Source organism: Bubalus kerabau, chromosome 19, assembly GCF_029407905.1.
Source record: "Bubalus kerabau isolate K-KA32 ecotype Philippines breed swamp buffalo chromosome 19, PCC_UOA_SB_1v2, whole genome shotgun sequence".
Lineage (NCBI taxonomy): Eukaryota > Metazoa > Chordata > Mammalia > Artiodactyla > Bovidae > Bubalus > Bubalus kerabau.
Window position 1 is genome coordinate 36,885,847 of NC_073642.1, and position 11,839 is coordinate 36,897,685.

The following is an 11,839-nucleotide window of genomic DNA, read 5'->3' on the forward strand; positions in this document are numbered from 1 at the left end:
GAAGAAAGGGGAGATAGAGGAGGAGAGGTAGGGGGAGGAGGAGAAATGAAGGCAGGAAGGAAGAGGAAGAGGAAGAGAAAAGGACTTGATTAAACCAATGTTTAAACATGAGTTAAATTGCACTAAGATTTGTGTGAAAAAAATGTAGACATGTTCATATTTTTTTAATTTGGAAAAGAGCAGATTAATAAGGGAAATGCATTAATCCAAAGGAAAGTTTTATTACCAAGCCATCTTGGTTTTAATACAAGCAATATACAATGTAGTGAGCAAAACACGGAGCCTGGAATCAGTGGAACCGGATAGCAGTTCACACCTTACCTGTACATTAGGCACATTGCTTTGCTGCTGGGTCTTTGTTGCTTCGCTTGTAAAATGTTCCCCATGAATCTGATTATGTACAAAGTAGAAAGTACCTCTCAGTATATTTCACAAATTATCCTTTTTTTTTTTTTTTTTCAGTAAATTGTATTTGATGGAATAGAAGTGAGCTTTCCTTCCTGCTGTGCCACCATGTGTGATCGGAGGCAACCTCTCACTCTGTAGGCAGATGGAGGGGAGTGGGAGTGTGATACAAGGCAGTCCACATGATCCCTTCAACATTACAGTCCTGATTGTATAATAATGCATAAACTACAGGCCAGTTAGCTGTTCCAACAAATTCTCCCTGTAAGTGGTAAATTTCTGGAAAAAAAATAATTTCTAAAGAGGCTTTTGGTGGCCTGAAAGAGTTAATGCAGATTCCTAAACAGCCTGGTGACAGCCTGGGAATAGTGATATTTGGTTGACTATGACAAAGAATCTGATCTCCCTGTATTTGTAATGCCAAAATAGCATTGCATAAGCTGTCAAGCCTCAAGCACCAGGAGCCTATCACCAAATATTAATTTACCTGTTGTGTGCATCTAATAACTGACAGCTCTGAATCCCATATCATTTTTGGTGGCCTTCCCACTGACATGTTCTTTGATTAAGAAAATAGTCAGCCAGAACGCCAGTGTGTGCCTAATGTGGCCACCTCCATTTAGCCTCCTTATTATGCTGGAATATTTTTCTCTAAATTAGATTTCCTGTCTTCATAGTGGCAGTTTACATGAATTTAATACATTATAAAATGTGCAGTCCCCTTGAGATTCCGTGATAGATTGTGGTATTTGAAACCCATATTTCCATGGGAAATAAAAGCATAGGCCATGGCCAAATATTTTATCAGCTTAACATTATCTTGAGATAATGGTACTGTTAATGCTTGTCACCCCTGTCTGTTTCCCAGGGCTTGTGTTGCTTCCTTTCTTGCCTCTGAACAAGGTACTGAAAGTTTTAGTAGAGCTTTGAGCTCTACTAGTAATATCCAACCCAGATAGGTACCCTTTGTTCTATGTTGTCTGGGAAAAATCATGCATGATGAGCCCCTCTGTTATTTTCCCCTCACTGATACTGAATCTAATTACCAATTATGGCTACATGGGATGGGACCTCTGTATATTACAGCTTGGCTGTGATGGGCCAGTGATACAGTGTCAAGGATAGCAGCACAGCTGTGATCTCTTCCTGTAGGATGGCTGGAAGAAGGGAAATAGTGTGAAGAAAGATAGAATACAAAACCCAAAGACTCAGCAAAATGAAATCTAAAGCTGGTATAATCAGATTATGTGTGCATGCTACATTGCTTCAGTCATGTCCAACTCTTTGTGACCCTGTGGACTGTAGCCTGCCAAGCTCCTCTGTCCATGGGATTCTCCAGGCAAGAATACTGGAGTGGGTAACCATTTCCTTCTGCAGGGGATCTTCTCAACCCAAGGATTGAACCCTGGTCTCTTATATCTCCTGCTTTGGCAGGAGGGTTCTTTACCACTAGCGCCACCTGGGAAACTCATAATCAGACTACCAGTGGTGAAATATCAGACACTCCTAGCCAAACAGAAAAGGGGAATTGGAGATAAGTTTTTCATTGGTTTATTCAGCCGCATTGGACTAAATGGAAAGTAAGCAGAATCAATAACTATAGACATAACTGCATTGACTATTCTACCTTCTTCTCTATTCATTTTCATGAAATTCTAATTATTTATCTAGGATTTGAGTTCCTACAGGTGAAAGGTTGTTTCTGACTTGACAATTACCTCAGTCTTTTTTCTTGTCCTACATTTACCCAAGATAGAGCTTGTGTCTGGGCAAAGAATACATTGGTCCCTAAGGCATTCAGAAAGTAATATTGTAGTACACGTTTCTGCTTTGCCCTTGTGTTTAAATTTCTGTGCCTTAATGGGCATAAGCTAACTTCTGTCAGTAGATAGTGCCTTACCTAGAAACTGAAAAACAAAAAATGACTTTTCTGGTTTTAGTAATATTCCAGCCACAGTCTGAATAGTAGCTGGACATGCATGGTAGCATTCGGGTGTAGTGAGAGTGTTCTCCTATGCAGACACAACAAAAGCATGAAAGAGCTGAAATCAAAGAGTTGTGAGATTCACAAGCAATGACTTATGGATTTTTTACACAATTTGCCTGTGAAAAGCAAATTTTAATGTCTAGTGATATGCCAATTGAATGTCTAGTTATATGCCAAAATAACAACTCAAGAATGTGGAATCTGGTTTTAATCAAAGGCATCAGGATTGGAAAAGAACCAGGGTGAGTATATAACTGTAGTCAAAATAATTGTCCTCGTGTGTTCTGGATGTGCAAGTGTGCTCTGTTGCTCGGTTGTGTCTAACTCTTTATGACTCCATGGACTGTAGCCCACCAGGCTCCTCTGTCCATGGAATTTTCCAGGCAAGAATACTATAGTGAGTTGCCATTTCCTTCTTGAGGGAATCTTCCTGACCCAAGGATCAAACCTGTTTCTCCTGTGTCTCCTGCATTGCGGGCGGATTCTTTATTGTGTTCTGGATAACCTCAAATGATTTGGACTACAATTAAACATCAGTCTTCTGGGAAAATTGCTCACAAATATATCAACAATAATAGATTTGTATGATTGCATGCATTTAAGGGAGTTACTTTATGGGAAGAGGACAGCAAAGTTTACGCTGTCCTGTTCATGGTAAGAACATTTTTGCTTTGAATTGGAAGCAATGAGGGAGGAAAATACAGTAGTGGTAACACCTGAGAGCTAACTTTAGCACTCATGGTATTTACTGAAAGCCTTTGGAAAGAATTTTTCTTTTGCTCCATGATTAAGAGACAAGAACAGGGCATGCTCCCCTAATAACTAGCTGAGACATGACCTAAGTTGCAGATGAGTTCTTGGGAAGCAGAAATGCACATAGAAAAAGTTTACTGAGAGGAACTTCTGAGATAAACGTAGTGGGTAGCATCGTGAAGAAAGTAGGATTGGGAAGAGAGAAAGGTTACACTGCGATGTAGCCCCAGGTCCAGTCAATCCTGTTGAGAGCTATGGCATTACGATACCACTCAGAGTAGTCCCAACATGGACCAATCACTGCATAGGGACTGCCCCTGGAAAGGGTATGTCCTCTCAGGTAAGGCTGCTCTCTTTAGCTGAGGGCAAGTTCCAGAGAGGGACACGGCTAATGCTCTCAACCACCTGTAGTCTCAGCTCCTGGGAGAATAAATTCCTCATTCTTGGAGGGAGAATCTAGCTAGTGCCTCATAGCATCCACTGTAGGAAGTGGATAGTAGTAAGGTAGTAGTATGGTGGATTTGGCAAGACATGGGCTTTGAATTCAGACAGATATAAGCTCAAAGTTTATATCAGAACAAATTATTGCAATTCTGGCCAAATTATTTAACTTCTAGAAGTCTTTGCTTCCTCATCTGAAAACTGAGAAATAAGAATATCTCTCTCTGCTTTCACTAAGATTAAATTACACACACACACACACACACAGAGAGAGAGAGAGAAAGAGTGATTGCTAGCACTATGCCTGCAACATACTAGGTGTACAGTAAGTATTTGTTCTTTGCTTCTCTCCATTCCTTAAAAACAAACACTCATCAGTTAAAAAGTATTTGTTTAGCACCTTCTACCCTCTAACCACTATGCTATTAATGTCAGAGGATAAGAGTAAGTACAAGACATAATCTCCACCCTAAAGAGTACTTACTACATTGCTAGAAAAGAACAAGATTAACACAATGAAATTACTGCAAATAATTACATAAGAAAGAAAATTATTGCAAATAATTACATAAGAATCACTTTTCTAAGGAGTGGAGAGAGACAGAACAAATACTTTTTGTACACATAATATGTTGCAGGCATAGTGCTAGTCTCGTAATCATCTATGAAGTCAAATATATGGTTATGAGAAGATAAGTGATAGCAGAGTAATCAGGAAAACAACAAACAAAATGTTTTGTGGAAGAAATAACTCTGAAGCTGGACCTTAAAGGAGAGGTTAAATTGAAGTGCGTGGGGATTTTGCCGGTGGCCCTGTGGATAAAAATCCACCTGCCAGTGCAGAGGTCATGGGTTCCATGCCTGGTCCAGGAAGATTCCACATGCTGCAGAGCAGCTAAGCCTGTGCATGACAACTACTGAGTCCGGGCTCTAAAGCAGCCACAACTACTGAAGCCCGCGTGCTCGAGGGCCCACAAACCACAACTACTGAGCTTGCACGCTGCAACTACTGAAGTCCGTGCACCTAGAGCCCCTGTTCCCCAAGAGAAGCCACTGTAATGAGAAGTCCGTGCATCCCAACAAAGAGTACTCCCCCACTCGCTGCAACTAGAGAAAGCCTTTGCACAGCAACAAAGACCCAGCACAACCAAAAAGAAAACAAGATTAAATGCTTGGTTGAAGAAGTAAAGGACTGTGAGTGACGGAATCCTTACTGAAGACACATGAGAAAGAGCAAGGCTTTCTCTGACTGGAGTGTCATTTTGTGTATGGAGCTACACAATGTTGAATAGCCATTCATAAACTCTCACCCCTGCAGTTCAACCTAATCCCTCTAGAGCTGTTGCAAAGCTGACTCTCTTTAACCTATTAAAACAACATTGGGCTAGTAAAAACTGAGATTTCATGTGAGAAAGACAGAAGCCAAGCTTTATATCTGTGGTCACACACACATTGATTCCTGGCATCTTTTGACCTTAATATTATACCCTACTGCCCCATCAGATAGTCACTTGCCCACTAAAATTGGTTTATATGAGTACTAAAATACTTGGTCATAGGCTGAATTGAATGAGCATGAGTTGTTTAGGTAAATTCTCCATCTACTTCCTGCATGTCTGGTACAGATCTGCTATTGTCAATATAGAAAGAGCAAGGTATATTGTCTTGTATTTTTCATTTGTATAATCCCAGCACACACAAAAAATTACCTAATTTGAATTGGATAAAATGAACTATGACAGTGAAGAGATTTGCCTAATCAGAGCAAAGTAAAAGGATAAAAGATCAGACAGTTGACAAAATTATGAAAGATTTTGGGAAATAGGTGGAGTAGCTTATACTCAAAGTGCTTGTGGTCTTGGACCAGAAGAGCTATATAATCAAAATTGTTTAATGTGGAATAGTCTAATAGCAGATTACAAGATCGACAGCCAGAAGCCATGGGGGAAAACTAACAACTTTTTAGGAATTGGATGAATTGTACAACAGTAACAAGACACCTCCTAGATAAGAGGTCAAAACATAAGAAAATCCAGAAGTCATAGACAGCAACCTGACAGATAAAATCAATATAATAGATATGTTCTCCAAGATTAAGAATTAGAAGGGGAGAACCCAGAACGAATAACTAAGCCTTGGAGGATGCTCACATCTAGTCAAACAGGCAGGAAGAAAAGAAGGTTTAACATTGTGTTGAAATCAAAAGGAAAGGAATGATTCCTTGAGGGTGGAAGTAGTTAAGCATACCAAAAGGTATAGGGAGTTTAAAAGCCACGGGAATTACTAATAAGGAATTAGTAATACTAATTACTAATACTTTATGCCCTTTGAGGAAGCTATGTTTCAGGTTAGAGATGGGATTGGAATGTAGATTGCTAAAGGTTGAATGAGGGAGCAGGTGGAGAAAATATGGAGGTCATGTACATTTATTGCAATGATTAATTTTGTCAATTTGTTTAAGCTATGATGCCCAGTCTTTTGGTCAAATACTAAGTGCTGCTGTGAAGGTATTTTCAGATGTAATTAATGCTTAAATCAGGAGACTTTGTGTAAAGCAGATTACCCTGCTTAATGTGAGTGAGCCTCATCCAATCAGGCAAAGGCCATAAGAAGGACCTCCTGTCACCCTTCAGACTCAAGATCAATCTCCAGTCTCCCTTCAGACTCGAGACTGCATCATTAATTCTTCCCTGTTACTCCAGCCTGCCAATCTACTCTACAGATTTTAGATTTGCCAAATGTCCCTCCCACACACCCACTCAATCATGTGAGCCACTTTCTTAAAATAAGAACCTATACCTACATCCTATTGGTTCTGTTGCTTCTGGCAAACCCTAACTAATATAGACAATATCACTCATTTTAGGAATATTAAAGTGAAAAAATATGAGAAACAGCAGTAGAGAAGAAATCAACATATTGTCATTTCTGAAGTGTAGAAGACAAATTTGAGAGCAAGATAATTTCCAGTTGCACCTTGCAACTTTCACTGCTGCCCAGACACCCTGCAACAATTGAGGAGCAAAACTGACTTCATCCAGTGAAGTCAGATTAACCCCAAAGCTTCCTAGGACAATGACGATATCCAGATATCAATCCAGGCTAAAGCAATGGACTGCTCTCACCACAAGGCTTCTGTGGATAATTCTTTAGACAAAATGTACACTCCCTGTCATGTTTCACTCCCTGTCATTGCCAAAGTGTAGCATCATCTACTTATGTACTAAATTTCTATATCCTCCTCTCCATGTCCTCAGTGCTTTCTTTTGCCTTGTGCCAACTTCACATTGCACACCTGTGAATCATGTCCAGGTCCAGTGTCATTGCTACACAGTCCTGTGCATCTTATACTTTCTTTAATAGCTATTATACTATGTTCTCATCGCTATTTACTTGTATGTATCTCATGTGTTTGTTCTCAGTCACTCAGTCATGCCTGACTCTTCACAACCCCATGGACTGTATCCTGCCAGGATCCTCTGTCCATGCATTTCCTAGGCAAGAATACTGGAGCAGGTTGCCATTTCCTCCTCTAGGGGGTCTTCCTGACCCAGAGATAAAACCCATGTCTCCTGCTTCTCCTGTATTGGCAGGTGGATTCTTTACCACTGAGCTACTGGGGAAGCCATACAAGACTTTAAATTCTGTGAGACCAGAGGGAGTGTTTAGAACTACTTTACAAGCACTCAACAGATGTTTATGATAGAATAAATAAATGAATGAGTAAAGTCTTAATACAACAGTCAATACTCATCAGTAAATTTCTAACAGGAAGCATAAAGTGTACTAGAATCAGGAAAACTCTAGGAGAGTTTACTTACAAAAAGATGAATTACAATGGTGTAGACAGAGCATGGGGAACTTATGATGGGACAATGAAGGAACCTAGGACTCTTAAGGGAAGATTTATGGCCACCCTTAGGCCCACAGCAATAAAGTTAACAGAAGGAGCTTACTAAAACCTGGAAAGAAAGCAACTCAGAGGCAGAACAGATCAAATTATGTATAGTAAAGATCACTAAACAATGGGAATAGCCAGTCCAAGACTACTTTCCAGAGAGGGAACCAGAGGAATAAATATCTTGATCTATCTCTCTCCATTCCCTCTGCTATATTCTTGGGGTTTTTCATTGACTGGAGTCAAAGCCAGAAGGCATAAGAATGTCTAGTTATAGTTCATACAACTCAAGTCATGAGGTAGAGAGCAACAGAGAAAAGATCAGAGAATGGAGTTAGAAGGAAACCAGATATCCCTCTGGCCCATTATTTACAACTGATATCTGGTCTTCCCAACTATGTCTTCTAGTGTTCAGTGTGGTAAATAAAATCTTCCAAACATGTTTCCTCATTTTTTTTGCTAGAAATACCTTTGCCGTCCTCCACATTTAGAAAACCTTCATTTTTCTAGATGTGGGTCAAAAATATTCTTTCCAGTATATTCTCCAATTCCATTGCTGCTGCTGCTGCTGCTAAGTCACTTCAGTCGTGTCCGACTCTGTGCGACCCCGTAGACGGCAGCCCACCAGGCTCCCCCGTCCCTGGGATTTTCCCGGCAAGAACACTGGAGTGGGTTGCCATTTCCTTCTCCAATGCATGCAAGTGAAAAGTGAAAGGGAAGTCGCTCAGTCGTGTCCAACTCTTAGCAACCCCATGGACTACAGCCCACCAGGCTCCTCCCTCCGTCCATGGGATTTTCCAGGCAAGAGTACTGGAGTGGGGTGCCATTGCCTTCTCCTGTTATATAATTATATGCAGATGATGCTGTAGTATTTTTCTTATATTCGTTGAGTCGCTATAGTAGTAACAGTGCAAGTAGTCATAGTAGTTAACCACTTGTTACGGAGGTATTATGTACTGGGCATTGTTTTTCTGTTTGTTTTTTGTGGATTTTTTTTTTTTAGCTTTACAAATATGTGTGCTAACTCTCAGTTGTGTCCAACTCTTTGCAACCCAATGGGCTGTAGCCCACCAGGCTTCTCTGTCCATGGGATTTCCCAGGCAAGAATACTGGAGTGGGTTGCCATTTCCTTCACTATCTACATATATACATACATTGTATTAGTCAACTTCGGCTGTCATAACAAAATATCACAGATTGGTTGGCTTTAATAACACTTATTCCTGTACCGTTCTGGAGACCAGAAGTTCAGTATGAAAGTGCCAGCAGGATTAGCTACTGGTAAGACCTCTCATCCTGGCTTGTCAATGACTGTCTTCGCACATACTCTCACGGTGCTCTTTCCTCTGTGTTCATACAGAAGAAGAGCTCTGATGTCTTCCTCTTTATATAAGGACACCAGTTATATTAGATTAGGGCTTCATCCTTACTACCTCAAAGGCTTTATCTTCAAATGCAGTTACATTGGATATTAGAGCATCAACATATAAATGTTGGGGGTACCCAATTCATTCCATAACATCCATAATCTCATTTATTATTTACAACAACTTGTGAGATACCTTCAGAATTTACAGATAAGGGAACTGAAGATTGGAATTTACATATATTAGTTTTTATAGATAAAAATGATAGAATCAGAATTTAAATCCCAATCTGTCTTATTCCAAAACCTATGCTTTTTAACTACTCCCTGCTATGACCATGAGTTGTGTTGCCTTTCACTAGGTTCCCACGTGGAAGGGGCCATGTCCTATTCATTTTTAAACTCCAGCACCTTATGTAATGTCTGCTCCATGATATACATTCCATAAATGTTCCTAGAATTAAATATGAATGATACAGAGAAAACAAACAAAAAAGGGCTTATAGTTTCAAACCACATTTATCAACCATAAATAATAGAAAAATACAAAATATAAAACAAAGGAAAAGCAAGAAAAAGGTAAGTATAAGAAACAGTCATTTCTTTTCCTCGACATGCAGTAGGTTTGCTTTGATCCCCTTCTCTCAGTTGGGTTCTAGTTAGTATTTCTTTTCAACTCACTGTTTTGCTGAGAGCCAAGAGATCAGATTTTTTTTTTTTTTTTTTTTTTGGTTTGAAACAGCCAGTTTCGTTTTCTTGGAACAGTCTCCTCCTGAAGCAAAAACCTCTGTTTTGGAGCAAAGCCTCCCTCCTGGGGTTCTCTGTTCTGCCAGTGCTAATTCCTTTGAGTTTCTCTCTGGAGCAGGTCTGGAGCCAGTAGCTCTCCCTTCTTTTGAACTACTGAGCAAGTCCTCTCTCATCTTAGTTTCCCCTTGCTGTGCTGGAGGCATGTTCAGTCACACTCTCTGTTTCAGCTCTTTTCAGTAAACCCCCACCAGCAAACTCTGGTTGAATACCCAAGCAGGTTGACTTTTTTAAGATAAGATTATTTTGATACAGCACTAATATCTTGCATAAAAAGTGGTATATCACTTTACTATAAGCCAGTCAACTTCTTCACAAGCAATGCAGACATAAGATCAAAACTTTAATAAGTAGAGAATGAATCCAAAAGATTATACACTGTTAAGATATGGAAAGGATTTCAGGCATCATCACATCAGACGAACTGCCTATCTAATGAAGAATTCCTACTATAATAAATTGAACGTTAGTTTTCCAAAATGAAAACCTTTTGCATTTTGAAAGAAAAGCCTAATTCTTTGTTAGACAGCTCTGCTAATAAAGTTGCCTTAAATTAAACAAATATCTACTTCTCTTGAAATTTTGTTACTCGTTATTTTAAGTCACTGTGGATGGTGAATGAAGCAATGAAAGTAGAAGATGATTGCTTCCTGGAAGGAAAGTTGTGACAAACCTAGACACTGTGTTAAAAAGCAAAGACATCACTTTGTCAACAAAGGTCTTTGTAGTCAAGGCTATGGTCTTTCCAGTAGTCATGTATGGATGTGAGAGCTGTACAATAAAGAAAGCAGAGTGCTGAAGAATTGATGCTTTCCAGCTATGGCACTGGAAAAGACTCTTGAGAGTCCCCTGGAAAGCAAGGAGATCAAACCAGTTAATTTTAAAGGAAATCAACCATGAATACTCTTTGAAAGGACTGATGCTGAAGCTGAAGCTTCAATACTTTGACCACCTGAGGCGAACAGCTGACTCATTGGGAAAGACCCTAATGCTGTGAAAGATTGAGGGCAGAAAGAGAAGAGGTTGGCAGAGGGTGAGACGGTTGGATAGCATCACCAATTCAATGGACATGAATTTGGGCAAACTCCAGGAGATAGTGAACGACAGGGAAGCCTGGCATGCTGCAGTACATGGTATAGCAAAGAGTCAGACAAGACTTGGTGATTGAACAACAATATTTTAAAAACATGTATTAACTCTATACTCAATTAACAGGTGCTGTCCTTGGTGCTAGAATTTCTACTCATTTATCTACCAAAACCAATATGCAGTGGTTCGGTTCAGTTCAGTTCGGTTCAGTTCAGTCACTCAGCCGTGTCCGACTCTTTGAGACCCCATGAATCGAAGCACGCCAGGCCTCTCTGTCCATCACCAACTCCCGGAGTTCACCCAGACTCACGTCCATCGAGTCAGAGATGCCATCCAGCCATCTCATCCTCTGTCGCCCCCTTCTCCTCCTGCCCCCAATCCCTCCCAGCATCAGAGTCTTTTCCAATGAGTCAACTCTTCGCATGAGGTGGCCAAAATACTGGTGTTTCAGCTTTAGCATCATTCCTTCCAAAGAAATCCCAGGGCTGATCCCCTTCAGAATGGACTGGTTGGATCTCCTTGCAGTCCAAGGGACTCTCAAGAATCTTCTCCAACACCACAGTTCAAAAGCATCAATTCTTCAGTGCTCAGCCTTCTTCACAGTCCAACTCTCACATCCATACATGACCACAGGAAAAACCATAGCCTTGACTAGATGGACCTTTGTTGGCAAAGTAATGTCTCTGCTTTTGAATATGCTATCTAGGTTGGTCATAACTTTCCTTCCAAGGAGTAAGCGTCTTTTAATTTCATGGCCGCAGTCACCATCTGCAGTGATTTTGGAGCCCAGAAAAATAAAGTCTGACACTGTTTCCACTGTTTCCCCATGTATTTGCCACGAAGTGATGGGACCAGATTCCATGATCTTCGTTTTCTGAATGTTGAGCTTTAAGCCAACTTTTTCACTCTCCTCTTTCACCTTCATCAAGAGGCTTTTTAGTTCCTCTTCACTTTCTGCCATAAGGGTGGTGTCATCTGCATATCTGAGGTTACTGATATTTCTCCCGGCAATCTTGATTCCAGCTTGTGTTTCTTCCAGTCCAGCGTTTCTCATGATGTACTCTGCATATAAGTTAAATAAACAGGGTGACAATAT